This window comes from Ambystoma mexicanum, chromosome 4q (genome assembly GCF_040938575.1).
Source record: "Ambystoma mexicanum isolate Mex_15411 chromosome 4q, UKY_AmexF1_1, whole genome shotgun sequence".
Lineage (NCBI taxonomy): Eukaryota > Metazoa > Chordata > Amphibia > Caudata > Ambystomatidae > Ambystoma > Ambystoma mexicanum.
Window position 1 is genome coordinate 324,451,495 of NC_090928.1, and position 13,177 is coordinate 324,464,671.

Sequence of the window (13,177 nt, forward strand, 5' to 3'; positions counted from 1 at the left end):
TACATTTTTTAAAAGGTGATTGGGTCTTCCTAGCTCTGCACCAAATTTTGCAGTTCATGCGGAATTGGGAGCTGGATTTCTTGCAAGGAATTTTCTTTTTCTTTTTTAATCAATGTTATTTATTTACTCTTGGTACAACGAGAAACGCCAGGCAGAGCAGAACAGATAGCAGTTAGAACACACTAGAGCACGCAGATGTAGAGAAGCAAAACATTGCAGTACAAGAAACGACACTCGGACAGCTGGCTCTTCGATACAGAATCAAGGTAGGTGCAGATGGGTGACAGAAGGATATGGAGGGTAATTCAACAAGACAACCAGATGCTTAGTCCGAGGTGAGGCCAGCTAGGTACGAGCAGAACTCTACCCAAGTGCCTTTAGGTCTGGAGGAGTTGGGGAGTGTACCTCCTCACAGTGTTGGGCCCAAGTAAGGTCGACCAGCCATGTCTTGGCAGTTAGAGGGTTTTTGTATTTCCATTTGAGCAGTATACACCTTTTGGCAATCATGCACCCCATGCTTAGAAAAGGTCTGAGGCGTTTGAACGGAGGTGAGGACCCACCTCCAAACAGTGCACCCAAAGGGGTTAGATGTAGTGTAACTCCCACTATGTCAGAATATGTTTTCAGGACTGATTCCCAAAATACAGCCAGGGAGGAGCAGCTCCAGAAAATGTAAATATGGTCGACTCCGCGTGTGCGGCTTCTCAGACAGTTGTTCCCCACTCTTAAGCATTTTACCCAGTTTCCCTGGCGTGTAGTAAAGTTTATTTAACAATTTAAATTGCATGACTCTAAATCTGGAATTCAGGGATACATTACGTGTATGCTTGTACATGTTTTTCCATTGGGGATCAGACGGCTCCACATTTAAACTGACCGCCATTTAAACCCGATTGCAGGTAAATTTGAGTGTTTATTCAATATCTTATAAAGTGTGGAAAGGCGGCCACAGCAATTCGTGGATTTTACAATATGACAATTTAGCATTTCGGGGGCATTCACTGGGTTAGTCTGGCCACCCTGCGGTGACCGCAGCAAGAATTCTATAATACTGCAATTGCTCCATAGCCTTGTCCCCATGGCCCTGTCGCCTGGTTTGTCGAGTAATGAAGGAGCTGTGTGGAAACAGGTTGGCCAATGCTTGATAACCCAGGCCCTCCCAGCGTGAGCTCAGTGTTGTGTCCCACGTGGGACCCAACCCGGGGATCTTCCACAGTGGAAGGCACTTATAGTATGGGTGTTTGGCCCCAGTTTTTGAGAAAATTGAGTGCCATGCCGACAAGGTGTTCTTAACCGTGCCGACAAGGTGTTCTTAACCGTGCCGTAAGGGCAGTTGCCGGTGAATTTCTCCTATAGGACCATCGTCCGGAGGTCAATCCTCCCTGTAGCATCACGTGAGGCGGGGATGCATCCCCACCGTACCAGTAGGATGCTAATTGGGCTTGGGCAGCTAACCAGTAAAATTCAAGATGTGGAGCTGTCAGTTCTCCTGCAGTATATGGATGGGTCAGGTCTACTCACTTTTTACGGACCGCCCCAGCATGCCATAAGAATTGCACAAGTGTCCAATGCAGTTTAGTGGAGTATGGTTTGCCGGGCCAGAGGGGAACATTAACGAATGTGTAGAGCAATTTGGGGAGCAGGGTAATTTTAATTGGAGCAAGTGTACCCGCCAGTGATATTGGTAACAACCTCCACCTAGTGACCACCTCTGACATAATCTTCGAGGACCGAGTATTTGTTACGAAGGAGGGAAGCGCCCTCTCGGGCAACCATCACACCTAAGTACCTGATGCCATTCGGATCCCATAGAAGGGGGAAGTCCCTGCAGGGTTCTTTTGTACAGAACGTGAAGGGGGGAAGCTCTCGAATTTGGTATAGTTTATGACAAATCCCGAGTGCTCGCCGAAGAGAGTAATGTACCGGATAATGGGGTTGAGATTAGTTTGTGGGTCGCGAATATAGAGCAGAACATAGTCTGTGTATAGCAATATTATTTTAGGGTTGGCTCTGATGCGCAGACAACTACTGTGATGAAAATGGATGGAAGTCAGCCATTGGCTCAATAGACAGTGCAGAAAGAATTGGGGATATGATGCATCCCTGACTGGTACCTCTTCCCAGTTCAAATTGATCAGAGATCCTGGAATTGACTAGCACGTTCGCCAGGGGGCTAGAGTATAATAATTTAATATATTCGAGCATCTCTGAACCCAGGACCATTTTTTCCAGTACCAGATACAGGTGTTTCCATGATACCATGTCGAATGCTTTCTGAGCATCAATCATTACCGCTACAGTCTCTACATCTGAATTCAGCCTAGCCATTACATTGAATAGTCGACGGGTGTTGAGAGATGTGGCTCTGCCTGGGACGAATCCTTCCTGATTTTGATGGATAATGTGGGACATTAACGGTAGCAGCCGATTCCCCTGCACTTTGGCAAATATTTTAATGTCTATGTTCATGAGTGATAGAGGGCGATGAGACCCGCAGTTGGTGCTGGGTTTACCAGGCTTGAGCAGTATGGTTGACGGCCTCACGCATGGACTCGGGCAGTAGGGAATTGACCAACGACTCTTCCCAGACACTGATGAGATATGGGGACAAGAAACTCTGCAGTTATGTCATCAGGGCTGTGTGCCTTTTCCCTGGGAAGGTCCCTGATAACGGCTAAGAGTTTGTCCGCTATAATCTGGCTATTGATTGCAATCAGTAGCTTGTGGACATAACCTTGACAGCAGCACTCCCTCGAGCCAGGCACCTGTGACAGCGTCAAATCTAGGGTCCTCCTGGTAAATGGCCCCATAAAAAGTATGGAACACTTCAGAACATCACTTTCCTCCCATTTCAGTTCCCCTTGCTCATTGCGAATACTGTGAACTTGAGTGCCCCCCTTGCCCCCACTACAGTTCGTATCTGTGCTGCTGTGCTAGAGTTTTCAGATCAAGACATGCATGTTCGTTCTCCAGGGCCTTGAGTCAGGCCTCACTGAGGCGCAGGTCATTCCTTATCGTTTTAAGAACTCCTGCCTCCCTAGATATTGACATCCCTCTAATGAAAACCTTAAAGGCTTGCCACCGAGTACCCAATGAGATATCTCCTGTGGTGTTACAGGCAAAGAAAGTTTCTATGTCCGAAAACTATGTCCCTCAAAGCCTCCGACTTATCTCCAAGTAGGACCGGGGAGGGGGGTTTATCAGTACCAATATTCAATATTAATGGAGAGTGGTCAGATAATGTGCGAGGATGTATTTGGACCCAGAGAATATTGCCCAGGAGTGAACCAGTTACCAGAAAAACATTAATGCACGAGGCCATATTGTGTACGGAGGAATATAAAGTATATTCACGTGTCTGGTGGTGTGTGAGCCTTCAGGCATCCCTTAGGTTCATGTGTACTGTCAGTTGGCGGGCAGCCCTAATCTGAGGTCCAGGAGGAAGTTTAGGCCCCTCCCCACTACCCCCCTGGGACTCCGATGTATGAGGACCGTATCTCCCCGACCACATCAAAGTATTCTGGGGGGGTCAACTTTAGGGCAATAAGTATTTACCAGAAGCATTTCAACCCCCTAAAGGATACAATGTATAATGACATAATGTCCAGCCGGGTCAATGTGTGTCTTTGTTTCCATTAAATTAACAGTTTTATGCACCAATTTCAACACACCACAAGACTCGGTTGAGTAGGAGGTAAAAAATCTGTTCCCACCCCAAGCTGGGGCAATACGGTGACCAGTGTCGGCCCTAGGATGGGTTTCTTGTAATAAACTAACTTTGACCCTGTGTCTGGCTATGTAGGCCTTATTTTCCTTGATTTGGTAGAATTCCCCAATCCCCTAACATTCCAGCTCATAATAGTGACTCGCATTTCACCCACCAGTCAAGTTTGATGAACATTGTATGCTGCCCTTGAGCGCATGCCCCACCGCAGCTGTCCACCCCATGCCCGCCAAGATATTTTAACACCTTCAACCAACCTTTCCTTAAATGAACAATCCAGAAAACCAACCCGCTCCCTGCCCCCTTCCCCTGCCATCCCTGCCACCCCCCAACAAGCAGTATATTGCCCTCCCATTCCCTCCCCCTCCCACCGCCCCTCGTCAACCCACGAACATCTAGTGGGTACACCCCTAAAGGACAAAAAATTCAAAGCAGTTGCTAAGGGGAACGCTGTCGCTGTGTCGGCACGCTAAACAAGTTACTCTGACCATATTAAAAATTGTGGCGGCACAAACAAATGTGTAATGTACACCAAGGAGCTTACAGAACTTCATGTTGGGGTCAATTACAGGAGTTTTCAACTAGGGTATTGATCTCCCTACTCCTCCCCCCAACCCTTCCTTGATTCCTTTGAACAGCTGATGTTCTTGTTGGACAGCGACTGAAATGTCGGGAAAGATGCAAATGGTTTGGGGCCACAGCCAAAGCTCTTTCTTGTCCCTGGCAGCTGAAGTATTGGGTCTCTCTTGCGGTAGCTCAGAATTTTAGCGATGATCGGGCAGCTGAAGTCTCCAGGCTTGGGCCTTGCAGTAAGTGCCCGGTGTGCACGCTCCATGGCGAAGAATGGTGAGAGTTGTGGGTCGTCAAGGAGCTCCTTGAGCAGGTGTTCCACCGCTAGTTCCATGCAAAGACCCCTGGAATGGGGACACCACCACCACTGACTGCTCCTCCCCGGAAGTCTCCAGAAGAGGGTAAAGTCTAAAGCTCCTACTGATAAGAATGTTACGGAACCACAAGCTGGCCCGGTGAAACCTGTACAGATTTATACAAGCTCTGAGAAGGGTGATGATCTGCCCAAAGTCTATTATTTGGTCCACGAAAGGGGCCAGGGATCCGTGTCTGTAGATTGGTCTCCATGTGGTGAGCCCGGTCCCCCCACCTTACCAGAGGAGGCTCATCAGTCTGGAACCTCCACTGCCTATTCCTTTCACCGAGGGACAGGTCTTTGGACATTCTGGCCATGCTGAACACGCTTGTTTCAGAAATTCAACTGCCTGCCTCCCACACCATGCCATGCTCTATCTAGAAGCCCCCACCTGGGAGTCCTTCCCAGCACAAGTGCAGGTCAAAGGACCCAGCTGGTCAAAGGTGTCGATCATCACCTCCCCTCAGAATTTGACTGACTGGGCATCGGGCAGCACATACGGGCACGGATACAGCGACGGACACCGACAAAGCCGATGACTTTGTGCCAGTTGGTGCGCATGAACTGCACAGGGTCTCTCCACCGGATGAGGTTGGCTCTTTACACGCCATGATGAGGGCCTCGAACATTTTCAACTTGAGCCTGAGGAGACTAAAAAGGAAGGATTCCTTACCCAACGACGTGAGTCCAGACCGATGACCTTGTCCAATCCCTTGGTAGAAGATATCTGGGATGAGGGCTTAGTCCTTATGAAGACTGAGCACCGCTCCACCCAAGCGGGATAGGCTTGAGAAGAAATGAGTTCCGGACTTGGCCCCCCAAGTGTCTGAGGTCCTAGCCTTCACCAGACTCTGTGGTCTCAACTGCAGCCAGGAAACGCTCAGCAAACCAATCATCCTCGCCCATCGTGCCCCCTTAACAGGAGGGGAAGAAGCTGGACACCATGGGGGGGAAAGCTAATCTATAGTACTGCCCGCACCATTTAGGCCACTAACGTCCTGGCCATTTTGTCCTGCTATGATCGGTAACTATGGTATACATTGGGCCCTATTTTGTACTTAATACCTGAGGACACAAAGGTTAAAGCTCCGGCGCTGTTCAAGGAATGTGAAGTGGCCGTGGACCATTCCATTAGTGGCAGTGGAACTCGCAGACACATGGTTCTGTCAGATGGGCAATGCAATGTCACTTTGTTGGCAAGAATGACTCAAAGCCACCAACTTCAGACCAGACATTCAGTCCAAAGTGTTGGACATACCATTTTATGGAGAGAACCTCTTTGGCAAGACAGTCGATGAGCCTCTGCAAATTATCAAGAGACAGACCGCACTTTCGCTGTTCTTTCGTTCCTCGAGAGGAAAGTCCGGCAGGTCCTCCAAGGGATATACCACCCCTTATCGGCAGCCTTCCCGCTCCAGGACTTGAGGCCTACAGAGGTTGCTCATAGGCATACGGCAGCGGAGGCCCCGACCCTGAAACAGCCCTGAATCAGCCATGTACTTAGGGGGGACGCACTTGTGCCCCCTAGTGGGAGGCCAGCTGGCGAGGTTCATCAGCACGTGGAAGACCTTCACCACTGACAGATGGGTGCTAGACGCTCTTGGAAAGGGGCACACCTTGGAGTTCCAACGCAGGTGTCCGCGTATTCCCCCGGTGGCTCGACAAGTACAACATGTGGTACAGCTGCTGCAGGAGGTCCACATGTTAAATAAGGTGGCGATAGAACCTGTCATACAGCACCTATGGCGCTCCGGTGTGTACTCCAGATACTTTCTGACCTGAATGAAGTCGGGAGGGTGGAGGCCGATCCTGGACCTGAGACGCCTCAAGTACTGGAAGTCTCAGAAATTCAAGATGGTCATGTTGCAGCATGTGCTCGGCCAACTGGAGGAGGGTGACATCCTAGCGTCGCTGAATCTTGGGGACACCTGCATCCATGTGCCCATCCACGGGAAGCACCGGAAGTTCATGCGGTTTGTGGTTCAGGGACTAATCGTCACCAAGGGTCTTTAGAAAGTGCTTGGGTATGGTGGCGGTGCATCTTCGTCTCAAGGGTATCTGTCTACCCTTATCTGGACGATTGGCTGTTCTGATCCCACTCCCAAGCTCTAGCGAGCAGGCACACAGTGAGGACCATTCGTCTGCTGATTGATCTGGGATTTTCCATATATTATCAGAAATCCTGCTTCGACTCATTGCAAGTAGCTGCCTGCTGGGCCTGATGTTCTCCTGCATCGACCTTGCGCGCCTTTACCGACTACAAATGAGGCCTCGCCAGGAGTTTCTGGATAGGAAAGGTGGCTGCAAGTCTCAGGATCCTGGACAGACGGGATCGCCCTCAACGAGGAGCTTCTATGGGCGATAGTGGTCGGTTGTGCGCCTTACTCTCGTGCAAGGGGCTCCATTCCAAGTGCCGCCTTAACTGAAGACTGTCACCACGGATGCTTCTCTGGAAAGTTGGGGAGCCCACACCGCAGCCCACACCGACAATTGCACGCCAGTTGCCTCTGGCTGCCAGAAGAAAATATCTTTCACATCAACGTCGTGGAGCTTCGGGCAGTCTTCTGGGCCCTCAAGTCCTTCCTGCACTTGCTGAGGGGCAAGGTGGTGAGGATATTCACGGACAGCACCACCACCACGTTTTACATTCAGAAGCCGGGCGCTACATGTTTCTCGTCCCTTATCAACTGGCGGGCACCAAGAACACCATTACAGGCTTGCTCAGCAAGGAGCTACGGTCATGCCACGAGTGGGAGCTTCGCCAGGACCAAGTGGATCCTTCTATCCCATGAATGGGTTCAACCCCAGATCGACTTCTTCCCGACAAACTCCAAGTGTCAGAAGTTCACCAACAGTTTCTCGCAGCCGATGGGGATGGGGGATGCTTTCTTGCTCCCGTGGGAGGCATTTTTCGTATACGCTTTTCCTCCATTCCCACTCCTGCTAAGAGTGATCAACACACTCAGTGTCACTGCAGGATGATGCTCTTCTCTCCGGTGGGGCCACCACAAATCTGGTATACACACCTGCTTCGTCTGTCGGCAGCTCCGTCGATCAGGCTGCCACTGCTTCCCGATCCTCTCGCTAGAGAGGGAGGAGCAATTCTACACCACAACATTGTCACTGAACCTCAGGGCCTGGCTCCTGCAGCCCTAGAATGTGGACATTATTCTTTACCAGCGGAATGGAAGGACATCCTGGCCAAGGCCAGAGCCTCTTCAACGTTTACGTGCTACAGCCATAAGTGGAAGCGTTTCTCTGTGTGGTGCCAGGCTCAGAAGATGACTCCTCTGCATGTCACAGGCCTGCAGTTTAGCCAAGGCTGGATTGGCTCATGCCTCTATCATGGTACAACTGGCCGCCATATCCCGTTACACCAGGACGCTGGGTAGGCCTTCCCTGTGGTTGCACAGGCTCATCAAGGCGTTCCTCAAGTGCCACTTCAGGACTTTTCCACAAGTGAAGACTCCTTCCCCAGCTTGGTAACTCAATGTGATCTTGACGAAGCTCATGGGGGGAGCCCTTTGAACTGATGCATCAAGCCCTGCTCGAGTTTCTCTCATGGAAGACAGCGTTTCTCGTGGCGATCACCTAGGCCTGGTGGGTCGGGGCGGTCAGGCGCTATCATGCAGACAGCCATACTTGTACTTCCAGGCTACAAAGGTGGTACTGCAAACAGAGCCCACCTTTATGCCTAAGGTGCTGTCAGAGTTTCACCTCAACAAGTTGTTGGTGTTGCCTGTCTTCTTCCCGAATCCGGCGTTGCCGGCAGAGAGGGTGCTGCATTCGCTGGGCTTTGTTCGTGCCATGAAGTTTTACATGGCACACAGTTTTCGGAAGACTCATCAGTTGTTCATCATTTTCAGACCTCTGAATCACGGTAAGGCCTTGTCGAAGACTTCAGTCTCCAGTTGGCTCTAGACCTCTTCCTGTACGGCTGAGAGCCCGTTCAACTAGAGCCATTTCACCAACAATGGTGTTTCTATCTTTTATGCCCCTGCTCGACATCTGCAGAGCTGCTGCTTTTCGGTCCGCGCACAGTGTCACAAGGTTTTACTGCATCGACAGATTCCAGGAAGGAGACCCGGGTTGCGCAAGTAGTGCTACGCAACCTCTTCACTGGAGGGAGTCTGTTCCATGGGTGACTGTTAATTCAGTTGATCCTGGTCACCTCCCGTGTTTGTGTATTTGTACTGCTGTGTAATCTTCTTATGAACATGTGAATCCATGCCTAACAACATGCTGGAGAAGGTTTAAGTTACTTGCCTGTAACTCTTGTTCTCCAGCATGGGTCTGGCATGGATTCACATGCAAACCCTCCCTCCCCGTGGTGGCTCTTCTTGGTTCATACTGCCACTTTACGTGCTTACCAAACCTGAAAATGGCCACCAGAAGTGGATCTTAGGGAGAGGACTTTCATTGGATGGAGGCAGTATGACCCAAAGGACAGTGATCGTTTGGTCTTAGAGCCCACTCCACCAGAGCGATCGCTGTAACAGCGTTCTTTTCCGGTGTACCCCTGACTGACACTTGCAGGGCTGCAATGTGGTGGTCCACCCATACCTTCACGAGGTTCTAATGCGTCAACAGGGATTCCAGGGAGGAGTGAAGAGTTGGCCAGGCTGTGCTACGCAACCTGTCCGCTTGAGGTCAGTCTAAGTGTGGATAACTTCTGATGAGCCTTGCCAGCGCCGGTGGCTGTGTAATATGTACTGCTGTGTATTTGTTCATGAGCATGTGAATCCATGTCAGACCACATGCTGGAGAAGGTTTAAGTTACTTCCCTGTTCTCCAGCATGGGTCTGGCATGGATTCACATGCAAACCCTTCCTCTGGCATCTCTTCTTGGTCATACTGCCACTTTACGTGCTTACCAGATCTGAAGATGGCTGCCAGATGCGGGGCTTAGGGAGAGTACTGTCATTGTATCGGGACAGTATGACCGGGAGGACAGTGATTGGTTTAGAGGAGAAATACAGTTTTGAAGTGAAATTGAAACTTTTTTTTGCTCTTTTACCGAGGATTCCCAGCCTGACTTTCTTAGGCAGTGCAAATAGCTTTAGTTCACTAGAGGACTCGATTCAGTTCAATAGGCCTGGACCAAAGTCATTGGGCTAGTGTCTTGGATAGGAAAGAGTAGTTTGCGTAGTAAACGGTAAAGTCTTTGCGAAGTAGTTTGTGCGAAAAAGAATCATGTTGGGTGTTAGGGAGATTTCTCATCTATGGCTAATTTCCCTCACCTAGTTAGTCGCCCAGCAGCTTTGCTGGACTTCTGGAGTTTATTTCTTTCCACTTGGTGAGGGAGAGCTGCCCCCCCCTACCTGTGTTTTGCTATGTGTTTCTACCTGTTTTTGTGATTGTGGACTCTGAAGTACACCACTTCAGTAGCCCTCTTCTTTTTGTGGGTCACACAGCACCTTCAGTGCCGTGGCACAGGGTTGTCTTTGAGACTTCCCTCGACTCCATTTCTGAGGTGACTACCGTCCCCCAGAAAAGGGTAAAGTTACCATTAACTTTAATTAGTCAATCTAGCACAGATCCAGTACACCCCATCTTCCATGGAGTACTGGAAAGTGTTAATTCGTATCCCTTTTTATCTGTACCTCCTAGAGTATTGTTTCGCTCTTTTAACACTTTCACACTTGGCTGGTGGCAGTGGTATCTACCCTAACTTTTCTACCACGATTATATTAGATAAACGTGGTACTGTTCTTGGCTATTATATTGGCCTCAAACATAAACCCGCTTGACCAAATCGTCTTTCTTTTGGCTCTGGTTGGGTTTATTGGCCATTTCTTTTTGTTAAAGTCCTTCCTGTGTTTTACTTGGCGCGGCAAACTAGGTTCGCCTTCTTTGTTCAATCTTTTGGCAGGCTTCTGCTCAGAAGCCCTCCACCAGGCACCTGGGTGTCTAGGTGGGCTGAAAGTGAGGGAGGGGTGTAGTCACCCACTGCACAGGGTATCCTAGGAAACCCAAGTCGCACTTTGTCATGATTGCCCCCAGTAGTTGTCCATGCTGGACAACCCCTCTGCTGGGTGATTGACAGCCAGGCTGTGTGAATGGGGTTTTTTCGCTTAAAAGGCAGGTCTCTTGGGCTAGAAGTCAGAGAGTCGCCACTGGAACTACAAGGAACCGAAGAGAAGCGGAGAGAACGACGACTGCTGCAACTACTCCATCCCGGTGAAGCCCTGCTGCAGTCCTGAGCTATCTTGCCTTCAACGACTAAGAGAAGATCCAGTTCGGAGTCTTCTTCCCTTGAGCTTGGTGGGGATAACCAGCTCATCTTCCACAGTCAGAGGATCCTCTTCCTTGGTCGAAATCGTTGCACGCTGCTGTAGTGGTCCGGATAGCCACCTGAAGAGCGCCTCCTGTTTTTAAGGAGCGCACCTTTTATTCATCGTAGCTGTTGCCGGCTTCATCCCTGTGTGGTTCAGACCCCCTTCAGACGTCCTCCTTCACAACGAAGCTCCAGGAATCGTGGGTCTGGGGAAAACAGGAATAACTGCCAGGGCACCAGCTGCATCATTGGAACAAGGTACTGTGTTCTACTTGAGGAAACTGGGTGAATCCCTTTTCTTCATCTCCAAGGCTTGCCCTTGTCTTCCCTCCTTCTTATAACTTTTGCTTCCGAACATTGACAACATCGAAGTACTTTGGGCTACGTTGAATCGTGAACTGTCTGTGTGATCTTCGGCAACAGGCCCCGGTGTCTTTCGACCCTGGCTCTGGCCCTTTGACTTTTGAACTCCTGTCTGAGTGTTTCTTGATTCTCCCTGCCTAACCAAAATATTGCCTGTGATTTTTGCCTCCAACTCCATCTGGGTATCTCAGGTGCTAAGTGTGTTTTTGCCCTGGTAGCATTTCATGTCACGGATATGCGTTTATTTAGTAGACCGAACTGTCAAAAAGTGATCGCAATCGTATTCACAAAATGGAAGATCTTCAGTTTGAGTAGCTGTAGTCAAGCACACAAGCTGGTATCCATCCTAACCAGCTCTGAGAATGGTATCCAGGTGGCTTACGAGTTGATTGGTGCCACCAACTCAAAGGAAGAAGTCGTCCTTGAAGGGGCTTCTCTGTCAAGATGAACTTGGCAATTTACACCTGCAGCAGAGCTTCACCGGGCAAACCAACGGTCCAAGGGTTGCAGCAGCTGTCCTCTTCCAGCTAGTCTTCTGTTCTTTCGTTCCAGTGGTCAACTTTGCCTTCCAAGCCAAGAGACTCGCCTTTTAAACCGTTTTCCCCCTTTCATTCCAGCCTAGCTGTCACTCACCCAGCAGGGTGGTGGTCCTTGCCGGACAGTCAGCCAGCCAATCACGCCAGAATGCATTTGGGTCTTCTAGGAGACTAAGTACAGGGAGTTTCGGGCACCTCCCTCACTTCCTGCCCACCCCAGACACACTGTCACCAAAGGCGGTGTTCAGTCCTGAAGCCCGCCAAAGGCATAGAAACAAAGGGACCAAACCTATTTTAGCACGCAGAGACAAACTCTAGAAGGACCTTTCCAAAAAGAAAGGGCGAAAAAAAGAAAACATGGCTCCTGCAATTTTTAGCTATCTGTGTTCGTGGTCGTAAAAAATCATGGTAGTTCGTTGTAAAACTACTACCACCAGCCATTTCGATAGAAAAGGATAGCATTGGACTTCTACATGAGTTTCTAGACACACAGGATACTAGGTAACCCCTCCAGCACTCTATAGGAAGATAGTGTGTGCTGGATCTAGGAATTTAAAAAGACACGTAAAGTCAATTTAACCTTGCATTCTCTGGGAAACAGTAGTTGATCCCAGAGGAGGTATGTACACCTTTTGAAAGTCTTTCAAAGATATCCCTGTGTTACCGCACTGAGGGTGCTGTGTGACACACATGAAAAGGTGATGCCTATGGAGTTATCTAAAACTCCATAATCAAAAGAAACAAACACAGAAAACAAACAGAATTAAAAGTACAAAGTCCCAAAGGTCAGCAAAAGAGCTAGGGGTCTCTAAGGTAGAGAGGAATTAGCACATTTATGAGAATTCTTCCTAACACCAGTCTCCTCCCAATCAGTGCATACGCAAGAAAGTGTCCCGGCAACATGCCAAACATCACCCTCCACTGATCAAAGGTCAGCAGCTCCCCACCTTCAAAGAGATACCCCAGTACTTTACAATTACTCCCGGCTAACTTAGCCTGCCCCACGGACGTCCCAGATATCAGCATTTGCGAGTCAAACCCTATGGGCAGCTCAGCACTACAAAGGCTTGTCGCCTGTAACTTCTGCATTAGTCTCTTATACAAGTACTGCACCACAGTGAAAACAGTGGGACCCTTAGTCCTCATTGGATGTTACAATAACTCAATCCCCCCTGCCTATAAGGAGGCATACCCCCAATAGCCCCACAATTTCCCCCTCTGGTGAGGAGTCCCGCCTAGCTACCGATTGAAGCTTGGTCGCTATATAGTACATTTCAAAATGTGGCAAATTCAGCCCCCCCCCCACCTGAGGTTCTGTTGTAATGTTTGCATCAATACACTTCGCTCCTCAT

The 13,177-nt window shown here is 49.5% G+C and overlaps 1 protein-coding gene across 5 annotated transcripts in view; it reads left to right on the forward strand.

Annotated features, from left to right (window-relative positions):
* The window catches only part of BIRC6 (baculoviral IAP repeat containing 6), a 3,097,233-nt gene that overhangs the window by 1,630,386 nt on the left and 1,453,670 nt on the right, over positions 1-13,177 (forward strand). The gene's annotated exons all lie outside the window — the stretch shown is intronic.